The sequence below is a fragment of the Hylobates moloch genome, unplaced genomic scaffold (genome assembly GCF_009828535.3).
Source record: "Hylobates moloch isolate HMO894 unplaced genomic scaffold, HMol_V3 SCAFFOLD_8, whole genome shotgun sequence".
Taxonomy (NCBI): Eukaryota; Metazoa; Chordata; class Mammalia; order Primates; family Hylobatidae; genus Hylobates; species Hylobates moloch.
The window spans coordinates 101,424,930-101,437,029 of NW_026652283.1; positions in this window are offsets into that span (position 1 = coordinate 101,424,930).

A 12,100-nucleotide genomic window follows, 5' to 3' on the forward strand; every position below is an offset into this window, starting at 1 on the left:
TGATACCAGTTTTGCATCAGTGTTGCTACCTTTATAAGGTTAAGTGGAATGACTTTTTTTTTCTATTTTTATGATGCTATAGCATGAATTATTGTAACATATGTATTTTCTATTTTTTAAACTTCAGGGAAAGATTTCCTGTAAAACTAAATGGGCCCAGAAACTTTTTTAAAGGTCATTTTTTTAATAAAGGGGGAAAACAATTGCCATGTTGTTAGATGACTGTGCCTAAGTTGAATGCAGTGCTGCATTTATGCCCTTGGGCTGAATAAAGGCAGCAGGCTTCTTTAATGCCCCCATCCCTTTTGTTTTTACTGCTCCAGTCCATACATGCTGTTTTGATTTTTCTTCAGAAGGTAAAATATGGGTATTCCAGGATATATTTCTCTGACCAATGCCATCAAAGCTATAGTTAATAAAAATATTCCCCTCTCTGTAACATATAGCCTTGTATTTTTTCCCCTTGAAGACTGGTTTTCATCTCTCCCTCTCTTCTTGCATTTTCATGTACATTCTCGTTGAACAATGAGAGAGAATTTATCAGGAACTGTTAGCATCTCACCAAATTGACACAGAAACCCTCATGTCCTTCTTGAGAAAGAAACAACTTCACACTAGCCTATGTTATAATTTCTCCTGCTCTCCTCACTCAAAGAACAGCTCTTGCACACTCACCCTCCATCCCCAACACCAGAGCACTGAAAGTGTTCACTTGATTGCATTAACTGTGGATAACAACGCATACCATTAGCACTTCTATAGTGTTTGATAAATATGATCACTTTCAACTTGGGGCAACATGATACTGGGGAATTCTTAAGGTAGAATTTCCCTCTTGGATTCCACAGTTATCTTAAAGAGTGGTGAAATGACAAGGTGCTTCTCCAAGGAAACTCCCTGACAAATCTTGTTTTCTAAAGAAAAGTAGAAAAAAGGTGAAGAGAAAGGAGAGAAGGGAGTAAATTTAAATTCAGTCTTCTTTTACTTCCATTCATTCAGCTGGTCATATTCATTGTTTAGCTGCAGGATTCCCTATGTGTTTATTCCCCAAGTGGTATAAACAATGCTTTATAAATCTGGCAATATGATTGTAGACCAGAATAAACCCCAATTTTCCTAAAGAGAAGTATTTTTATACTTAATAGAGAACTGAATTCAAAATATAGGGTACTTGGTTCTGGTAACTGAAATTTTGGAGTGACCAAAATGTTTTTAGTGCAGCCTTGACAAATGCTGTGCTAAACTAGAATAACTGCTTAGGCAGAATAGAAATAAGAGGTAATTATATTCATTCCTTTGTCTTAACTGAATCAGCACGTTGCTAATACCTTTTCATGTGAGTTGGTTTAGGTTTTGTTTTGACCCCAAATAATAATTATTGGTCCTGAATAAATAAGAATGTGTGCTTACCACATATTTCTTTTTTGATTGTTTTTTTTTGTCCTAGACTACTTTCATGACAGTTTGGGGTTGATGAACATATATTTATCTATGAGATTCAGTTAAAATAAACATTTTGATCCCTGAAAGCTTCAACAAAATTATCTCTTTTCTTTTCTTCTTTGCTTACAGACCATAGTGCTAGAAAAGAGATAATATTAAACTTTAATGTGCACATTATTCACTTAGGAATCTTATTAAAATCCAGATTCTAACTCAGTATGTCTGGAATGAGATCTGAGATTCTGCATTATTAATAAACTCCCAAGTGATGCTAATACTGTTGGCCCATGAGCCACATTCTAACTAGATCAGAAAAACCCACCCCTTCCAGTCCTAGGCCTATCACTAACTGGCTGTGTTAGTGATACTACCAGCCATCTTGGGAACCTGGATTTCCTCTTTCACAAGGGAGTTATTTGCCTACCCACATATATGAATGCTCTTAAAGAAAATCTAACCATGGAGATTCTAAGGTATCAAAGGATAAATCACAGATAATATCCTCATTTTAAAAGGATTTATTTAAATAGAAGCTTAGAATTCACAAGGGGCCATTGACAAGTATTTTTGATAAATCATTCTACTTAATTCAATAAACGTTTATTGGTCTTCTTTTAGGTGAAGGGTTTTCTCAGGTTACCTTCCAGCAATTCCAAAATAGTGACAATGTCCCTGCCCTATTGAAGTTTGTAACTTGCAAGGTATTAGTAGCACTGAATAAAATTTATTGTCTAATATCTCAGAAAAAATTTCATGTAGGAATGAAAAATGTGAGATTCCAGTGGAATATTTATGGCAAACCTTAGGAGCTTCTTATTTTGTTTCCAGTTCATGAACTAAAAAGAAATTAGGATATTCTGTGAGCTGTGCTTGGAAAATTGGGGGCACTTGGGATGGTAGAGGCCCAGCAATGGGAAAGTAAAGGAAAGTTCAGCAACTCCTCTCAACATAAAGCACACATTTTAGAGTTTAGTAAGAGAGAATAAGACTAACATGGTGAAAGCCAGATTATGAAAAGTTTTGAATGGCAGGTGAAGGGTCTGTAATTAATCTGCCACATGGTGGCAATTCACTAACTGTTGCAAGCAGGTAAATAATATATTTGAATGTGGACATCGGGCAAATTAACCTGTCTGTTGTGCAGATGTACGGGAAAGAAGACCAGCAGGAAGAGCCGTGAGAAAGGCAGTAGCAGTAGGAAAGAAAGCAAGGGATGATTTGAGATTCCTTTAGAGATCAACTGGAAAGACTGGAAAACTACTTTCATATAAAAAGTTGGAGATTAAAGAATCATAAGTCAGCTGATAAGCGGGTGATGGGAAAGGTTTGAAACTTTTAAATGTTAGCTTCCATTGTTTTGGAAAGTCTTTAGAAATAGTCTCTGAACATGTAGAGTAAAATCAGTATTTCTACTTTCTCTGAAACTTTATTGTGACTTGAAACAATGTAACAAAATACCAGTCTAATGCGACATTACTGATTTTACCAGTGCTATAATTTTTTAAATAATAGATATCAATAAATAAATAAATAAATAAATAAAAGAAATAGTCTCTGAAATAATAATAAATAAACATGTAAAGCCAATTTTGTTTGAGGCCCTGTAAGGCTTTTTGGAAACATATAAGGCCAAGCCCATTCCTCTAAGAACTGATAAATGAGTAGATCAAATAGAAGTCAATTATCAAAGACTGCTTACTTTCTCTCTACTTTCAAACCATTATCACACGTCAGTTATGTTGACCATTTATGTTTTGGAATAAAATCTACCAATTATTTTGTTTATAAAATCTAAAATTACTTCTTTCCTTCTGTTATTTTAATCACGGAATTTGAGAACTAGGAGGAATTTAGACTTCCTCTAGGGCAAGTCATACATATTACAAACAAGGACATTTAGGTTCTGACAGAATAAATGATTTGCTTAGGGTCACATAGCTAGTTAGCAATAGAATGATTGCGGATCTAGTTGAGAATTATCCACCATAACACTTTAAACATGGCTCATTACCAACAGAATTTTAGATAGTTAGTCCAAATCACTTTTTAAAAATCAAAATAACTTTGAAGTTACATACTTTCTAAAGATCAGAAACTCTCAGATCAGTGACACTTGATTTACTTTGAAACCTGGGTGTTTGTTCTTTCCACACAAACGAGTGGGGGAGGGGAACAGCAAAACAACCCTGTTTTTCAGCAGTCCTAGGAAACTATCACCAATACCCCTCATCTGCTATTTTCTAAAATTATACTCTAGGGTGTAAACTCCTGCTATTTAACCGGTTGGCATAGGGAGTCTTATTTTTCCTAAAATGTAGATACCATTTTGTCCAAGATACTCAAAATCCACTCAGCCATAAAAGCTCCATTTTGCTGTTTGACGTCATAGAGCATTTATTTGTCTTTTCACTAAGCATTAAGGATGGCTAACAGCACAGATCATTTGCCAATGATCTTGTCTTTGTGCCATATTTATTAGTCCGTTGTGACACTATCTCCATCTACTGATACTCTTCTCCCCAAATCCTCTTTCCATTTTCTTGTGTGACACACAAATTGATGATGGGCAGTCTTCAGCTGAACACACTGTGACCCTTCCCCTGTTTCACGGTCCCCTTTCCCCCACTTCCATGCTGGCACAGAGCAGACTCAGCATCAGGAGTCTGCTTCTGATGCCACAGGCTTTCTGAAATGGTTATGTCGGCATGGTTTTCCTAGGAGATGGCAACCCTACAACTCTCCACCTTACCTATTTCAGCCAGTGCCAGGATTTTATTTTCCACCCCTTTATTAAAAAACAACATACTGTGCCATTTTGGGTGCTTCTAAATGTGGGTCTACCCTCAATGGCTCATTAACATCATTTCTCAATTCAACTTCATCCGCTAGTCTCTGCAGTGGTTTGACATCAGTTACATTTCTGTCTTAAGTCTGACCCAATAAAAGTCTTCTCTTCCCAGCTTATCTTTACCTTCTCTCAAGTGTGAATATAAGATTTATCAGTTATTAAGCTGTTTATTTTTTAAGGGTATCTAGCTTTGTGTCACTGTTGATTTCACTATTTGCAAACTGGCTTTGTCATTTTATTGATAGCACTTGAGTGAAGAGCTCCCTGTTAATATATGCAAACTCACAGCTCCCAACAAGCTTTCCAGCCCTGTTAATGAGAGGATTAGCAAGAGCACTGCAATGTATTTAACCTGCGGCACTAGCTCTGTTTCAATAAGACTTCAACAGCCTATTAAATGGAGTGGGGGCTCAATTAACCCACACAAAGGCCACTCTACCCAACGTGGCAGGGAGGACCACATTTAGCATCTGCCTAAGCAGCTTGTTGGAAGCTGGAAATAAAGGGGGTGACATGTTCTTGCCTGGAGCTATGATATAACTGAAATGGTGATTCTAGTTCATCTGGGCTGACTGAATAGGTGACAGCATTGAAACCCACTATCTCGCCATATGACAGTTTTTTTAAAAATCAGAGTATACTCAACGGTCACTCCACCCCCCCCATGCCTTCTTCTAAGGAAGCACCCTCATTGTTCTGGGGCAGTCAGTAGGAGTCATGGATCATGGATTTGAGGATGGAGGGTGTCAGGATGTGACAGTTTGTGTATGGGGAGGAGGGATGATGGTGTACACCAAGAAGTCCCAGGAAATGCATTATGTTCAAACAGCATTTCCTCATGTAATTAGAAGTTAGAACTGGCTCCTCATGTCTCATAAGCATGCTTCACCAAACAGCCAGCCAAAGGCCAGCCATTTTGTGCTGGAAATCAAAGTATAAGCAATGGCAACTCATTGAGCTGGATACTTCCACATCTTCACTTGGAGCTTGTTAGGATTATTGAGTTTTGTGGCTTATAGTGTCAACTACCTGTCAGAAAATCCAAACAAATGGTTCCAACATTTCAAGTTGAAAATGAAAGTTGACTAAGTAGACTACTGTTTGTTTGCCCAGGAGGGCATGAAACAACTATAGTGATAAACCAAACTCTCCTCTAATTTTCCACCTGTGAATTCTCCATGTCATAAAGTCAAAGATTTATTTGGGATCAAGAGATTGATGTTTTCTCTCCAGTTTTCCAGTGGAAGTTTCTCTTTTTACCAACATTTTCTCTTGAAACTCAGCCATACCCAAATATTATTATAGATTGACCATTTAACTTTCTGTATTTATTTTTTAATTTGTCATTGTTTTTATTTTTTCCCATTGTATGCTGTATCTAGGTACTAATGAAACTTCCTATTACTGTGCCTTACTTTTTTCTCCCATTACTTGTCACCTCCAAACATACTATATTATATACTTACTTATATGTTCATTGTTTATTGTCTTATCTCCTTGCTAGAATGTACATTTAACAAAGGCGAGGGTTTGGTTTTATTTATAGATGTAATTCCAGCATCTAGAACAGTGTAGTCTAGCATATAGGAATTTAATAATATTTGTGGAATAAATTAACGTAAAGAAGCAGCACAGGTTATGTTCTAATTATGGAATCATAACCGATGGTTCATTAGACAAAACTGCCATATAAGAATAGTCCATTCCACCATTACAAAATAAAGAAAAAGCTCTAAATTCTAGGTTGACAGGCCAGGTGAAGTCACCAGAGTGGATGTATATGACGGTGCACCATTTCCTTACACCAGAGTGGTGAGGGCCTGGGTGGAGGATAATTTCTTAAATTGGGTTGAACCACACAGTCTTGTGAAGTGGGCTGCATGCTTATTAGATCTGAACCCTTTCACTTACTTATTCTGTGGTATGCTAAAGGCACAGGTTTATTTAGTGAAAATTAGAGACATAAATTCCTGAGGCATTGTATTCCAGATGTATATATAGGGACTGATGGAAATTCTGCATTAATGCACCACACTCATTGCAATTTTGTACAAAGCATTAAGCTATGAATTGCTAAAAAGGGAGAACATATTGAAGACATCATACAATGATTTTGACTATATAACTTATTGTAATGTAACACTAATAATCCATTTATTATGGATATTCATTTGCCTGTGTTTCCAGGCTTCAAGTTACCATAAAACTAGAGAGTATTTTATACTCTTGATCATGAACTCTTCATATTAATAGCACTGAGAGCTACAACTTCCATTTGTATATCTGGGTAACCTCAGAGCTGATACAAATTTTTTAATTTTTTTTTCCTTTGGATGTTCATGTAAGCAGGTGGGTACCTGTGACTATTCCATGCCGGGACTACTGGAAAGATAGCTCTAACTCCCAGTCTTGTATACACTTTGGGCCTCTTGATAGGTAAGAAATAGCATTTTTTGTGGGTGTGTTCTATAAAGACAAGAGCCATCTTCTGTTTGCCAACAAAAGAATCTTGTTCAATGGTACAGAGCAGCTGTACCACTGCCTCTGAGGCACATGGGTATGATAAAGAATGTATCATAAGAGAGCATGTTTTCACTTGTTAGGCTAGAAAGACATTCTCAGGTAATGAGATCAGTGGTACTCCAGGGTACACAACTATTCCCTAGTTGATTCTTCCATCAGTTGATGGGGAAAGATCAGAGAAAACCATGAAGAAAATTGTATTAATTGCGCCCCGTTCTTACTCCACTGTCTGGGCACCAAGACACTGAATGTTTGCCCCATTCTCAGAGAAACTTGTCTGTATCTCTTTGGTTCATGAAGAAGTTTGTTTGACATTTTATGTTTAAAATTTTGATTTTACAAAGAGACACAAGCTAAGTCAGTAAATGTTCTAATGCTATTGCTGTCCAGAACGAAGATTTCTCTAATTAGTATCAAAGTATAACTGAAAAGATAACTTTCAGTTAATTAGTATTTACACTAAATCTGCCATAGAATGAGTTATTGTGAAATTTGACATTTGAATGAAATCTCTTTAGAATGACTGAAGCAGCCACCTTATTCTGACCCCAGTTGAGTAACAAGGAGACATAATAGTCTTCATCAGCAGCCTGTCTAGAGTACTGTTCATCACTTTTTTTGTCAATAAGTATTTTTCCAGTTTATGAACACACCCTCCCAAGCTATAGTGTGAATTCACTGCTACTCATCTATTTTATGGAAATGATCTCATATAAGATTACTCATCTCTTTATTTACAAAACAGAAATAAAAGACAAAATAACTCTCAAATGACCCTTAGCGATTTTTTTGTATCCAAACCACAGGATGTTTTACAAAACTTTATAGTGGTAGAAAAACTACTTAGAAAGCAGAAATGACACAATTTAGAACCTAGATAGTGCCAGAGTGTTTGAATAAATTAAATTTGTTCCCAGAAACAACACATAAATAAAATGGAATCCCTTACAAAAGCTACCTAGATGTTTGGCACAGAGTTTGAAAATCATTGTTATTGATTTTGGCTATTGGTTTTTTTGGGTCCTAGTTTTAACTTGATTGGGGAATAAAATAATGTGGAGATTTGCTGCTCCATATGGATTTATTGAAATGGAAGGAATCATCTTCTATTTCATTTTATTAAGACAAGAGATGAAAATATTGAGAGTTATTTCCTGTAATAATCTCCATTATTATTGATGTGTCAAGTACCCTGCAAGATGCTGCAGATACAAAGTTAAATAAAATATAATAACTAACATCACAGAAGTTTGAAGGTACTCAAACAATTTCAATAAAATATGATAAATGCTAATATAAAGAAATACGATCAACGATAATCTCTGTTATGTGAACATGGACTGCTCATGATTGAAACTAACAATATTTCTCAAATGGATTCTGGAATTTGGAGCTCACTCTGTGATACAGCTGTCCTTCATTTTCTGTGTTGTATTTGCCATATTGTGTGGTGATAACCATCATATGAAAAGTAGATTCAAAATTGGTTGAATCAGTAAAGTGGACATGAAAATTCCTACTTTGTTGGCTTGTTGTGCAGGTCAAACAAGTAGTTGCTGAGCCCAGTGCCTGGCATATAGTAGACCCTCAACAAATAATAGCTGGTGTTGATACTGTTCTTGTTATTGTGGTTATCATTAGATTCTGAGAAACTCCAGTAAACAATGTTTTTCTGTTATGGTTGTGTTAAATTGCAGCACTTTTGACTCCCTGTGGTTCACCTACTTGCTGTTGTTCGTTCCTCTCTTCCTGTCTTTTTCCCATGCCCCTAGTGTGTTTCAATTTTACCCATGAGTAATGGGCATTTCCCCTCACATTTGTCTTCCTTCCCAAATCATTCTCCTTTCAGGAAAAAGAGTATGAGATATGAGAAATCAAGGGGTTTGGGAGTTTTCAGGGGAAAGGAGATGAGAATGAAGTAGGTGAGAACTTTTAGTTGATTCAGACACTCAAGGGCATCACTGGTAAACTTTAGGGGAGTCTAGAAACTGATGGGGGATCAATTGACTTGGTTTAAGAACAAGGTAAGAACATTTTTCTATGTTTATCAGAATACTTGAGAGAATGTATTGATATGAATATTCTGGAACATTCAGAAAGCCTAGTGTAAGTAAGAGGTGAGAGAAGCTGAGAGAGGAGGCGAACGAAGCACCAAGAGTAAAGCTTTGGCCGCAAGAGACCATTCTGGAGTCAGCCTGGTGTGTGGGCATCAAAGAAGATGAATTTGGAACCCAAACTGTCATTGAGCACATTTTTAAAGCTGATTTTAGTTCTGCAGTTATTAGTAACTAGTCAAAATAAACTGACAATGCTCTGTGGCTTTAGGAAATAGTGGAAGGTTAGAGAAATTCAAGACATATAATCAACTCTATGGAAGGTTTTGAGCATCTATTTCTTACATGTGGTCTAAATATATCTTTTCTCTTTAATTCATACTATATTTTTCTGTGCTCTTTTCATCTTTAAGAAAAATAGTTTCAATGAAGTATAATATACCCATTGAAAAGTACACAGAAATGCTCAGGTTGGGAAATTTTTACAAAGTGAACACGCTCTTGCCGCCAGAATTCAGATCATGAAACTGAACATTACTAGAGCCTCCCAAACATCTCTTGTACTGTCATTTAGTCATTAACACAACCGCCTTTCCTTGCTCAGCATAATGGGTAATGATCCTAACATTTAGCAGCTTAGAATAGCTTCCCTGTTTCTGTAGTTTATTTAATGGAATTACACAGTATATACTCTTTTAATGTCTCACTTGTTAATCTTTTTCTGTTTTTTGGTAAGATCCATCTACCTAAGGCTTTTAATATTAAATAACATTTAATATAACTGTTTCTAAATAAAATATATATGGGATTACTATCCAGGATATTATATATACATTTAAGAAAAATCAGTAAATCTTTTATAAATTGGCTTATTCATTTATTTAATTGGCATGTATGCCATGAGAAACAAGGAAAGGAGAGATATAATCCCAGCTCTCAAAATCTTAGCATCAATATTGAAGACCAAAAGTAATTCCAAGGGTGAGCTTCTTCACCACTGATGTTAAGATTTTGAGAGCAGGGATTGTATCTCTCCCTTTATCCCTTAGAATAAAGGATGGCGTGAGTGGGAACAAAGTGGAACACTTTGGAACTCTTAACGTATACTTAGCTTTGGTAGAGAAGTCAATGGAGTACTTAGTGGGGTGTTGGGAATGATACTCTCCAAACACAGGCATTGTCTGTAAAGAATTTAAAAATAATAAATTGCAACTGAAAATGCTTTTTATTATTACCATGCACCAATAATTTAAAACTTATCAATGATTATTCCCCCCACACACATAAGAAACTTTTTGAGTTTAGGTTCTAGACAATTGCTATAAATGTAATCTTCAGATTAGCACATTTTTATTACCCTTTACTAAACAGGTAGTCTACATGGAAGTTAATTTGGAAGATTCTCAGTTTTGTGGTTGGCTTCTGACACTTGTGGACTTGACTACAAGTGTTTGTTTCAGCAATGAATTCTCAATGGTTCTGAGTCATTCAAGTTTGCTTCAAGCCAGTTTGAGTCTTAAACTCCTGTGGTGGGTCCTAAATTAACAATAATAAAGATGAAGCAACGAACTCAAGTTATTTCATTTTTTCTTTTTCTTTGTGATCACTTGGAGTTTTAATTTATGTTTAAATTTAAAACAGTGAACCAGGATGTGAACTGCAAGATGTAGTATTTCATTTGGTAAGTACAAATTTTAGTTTATACATAAAACATCTTAAATAATGAATATCTTTTGAATAACTTAAATCTGAGTATCTTTAAAATTGGTGTTTCTTCTTTAGTGTTAGTTAATTAAGAAATGAGCAAAAAACTCCAGTGTTAAATTAATGGTATGATTTCATAGTTACTTAAATTGGAATTTTTGCATTTAATTTAAAACTATTAATCCATTCTTTTCTTCTTTTAACTTTGGTATTTTATTTTATTCTATTCTTTTTCACTAACACAACTAGATATATAAAGTTCAATAAAATAACATTTTTTACTGTTTACAATTATTTTCTGATCATTATACATTTAATTTCATGATTATTGCTGAAAATTTTTGTGTACAGAGGAGGAAGTGTTAAAAAATGATGTACCCAGGGTATTGGGTACGCTAGGTACGTCATCGAGAGAAGAAAAGTACAAGGTATTTTAGATATACAAGATGCTGTTGCTTTTGGATTTAAAAAGATAGTTATTTACCTAAATTTGGTTGAGGGAGGGCTAGTTCACATCTTTCTCCAAATGAAAGTGAAAATGGAGCTTGTCTGTCATTGGGAACGCTTAGTGAGCATTAGAGTTTGGAATAAAGATGAAAGCGTTGTGCTAACACGGTGTTTGATAGGTCCACTGCAGCCTGTTCAGTTTGGGACAGAACTGACCATCTGCTTAGAGCTTTTTAAGTGTGTTTAAGCAGTCTGAGATGGTCTTTGTTGCCTTGGGTCTTTGTGTTGGCGTGTATTATTATTCCAAATTGTTGGAAGCCAGTCTTGCAGGAGGTAAGGTTTTGAATTCCTGATGGTGTGTGAATTTTTGTCCCCAAGGTTTCTCTCTGGGATGAATTGATTTGCTGGCCAGAAATGAGGCTGAATTCCTCCATCAGGTTAAAGGCTGCTGACACAGGGTGTTTGGTTTAGCAGCCTGCCCCAAGCACCTCATCTGCATACTGATAAAGCCTGCTTCCCTCCCAGCCCAAGCTTGGCAGTGGCCAGTTGCTAATGCAAGCTGTTTGGGGAACAAAGGAGAATTCAATCTAGTTTTCACCTGAATGTAAGTAGGCCAAAAGGAAAGGTTCCTCATCTTTATTAAAGTCTACTCCCTTTATTTTTAAGCGGGCAACTATCTTTAGTTACATTTCACAGACTTCTGCTGCCTCAGAGACTGAAAGAACTTCAATTTTTCTTAATCTTCCCCTTTGCCCTAATCAGGCATCTCTTCTCCAGATTTTCTAAGACACTCTATTAATTTGCTAGGGCTGCCAAGATGAGGTACCACAGACTGGGTGGCTCAAACAACAGAAACCTGTTTTCTCGTTATTCTGGAGCCCAGGAGCCCAAGATCAATAAGATCAAGGCATCAGCAGGGTTGGTTTCTTCTGAGGCCTCTCTTCTTGGCTTGCAGATGACTATCTTCTCTCTGTGTCTTCATTCACATGCTCTCTCTCTGTGTGCCTGCCCTAATCTCCTACTCTTATATGAACACCAGTCATATTGGATTAGGCCCAACCATATGACCTCATTTGACCTT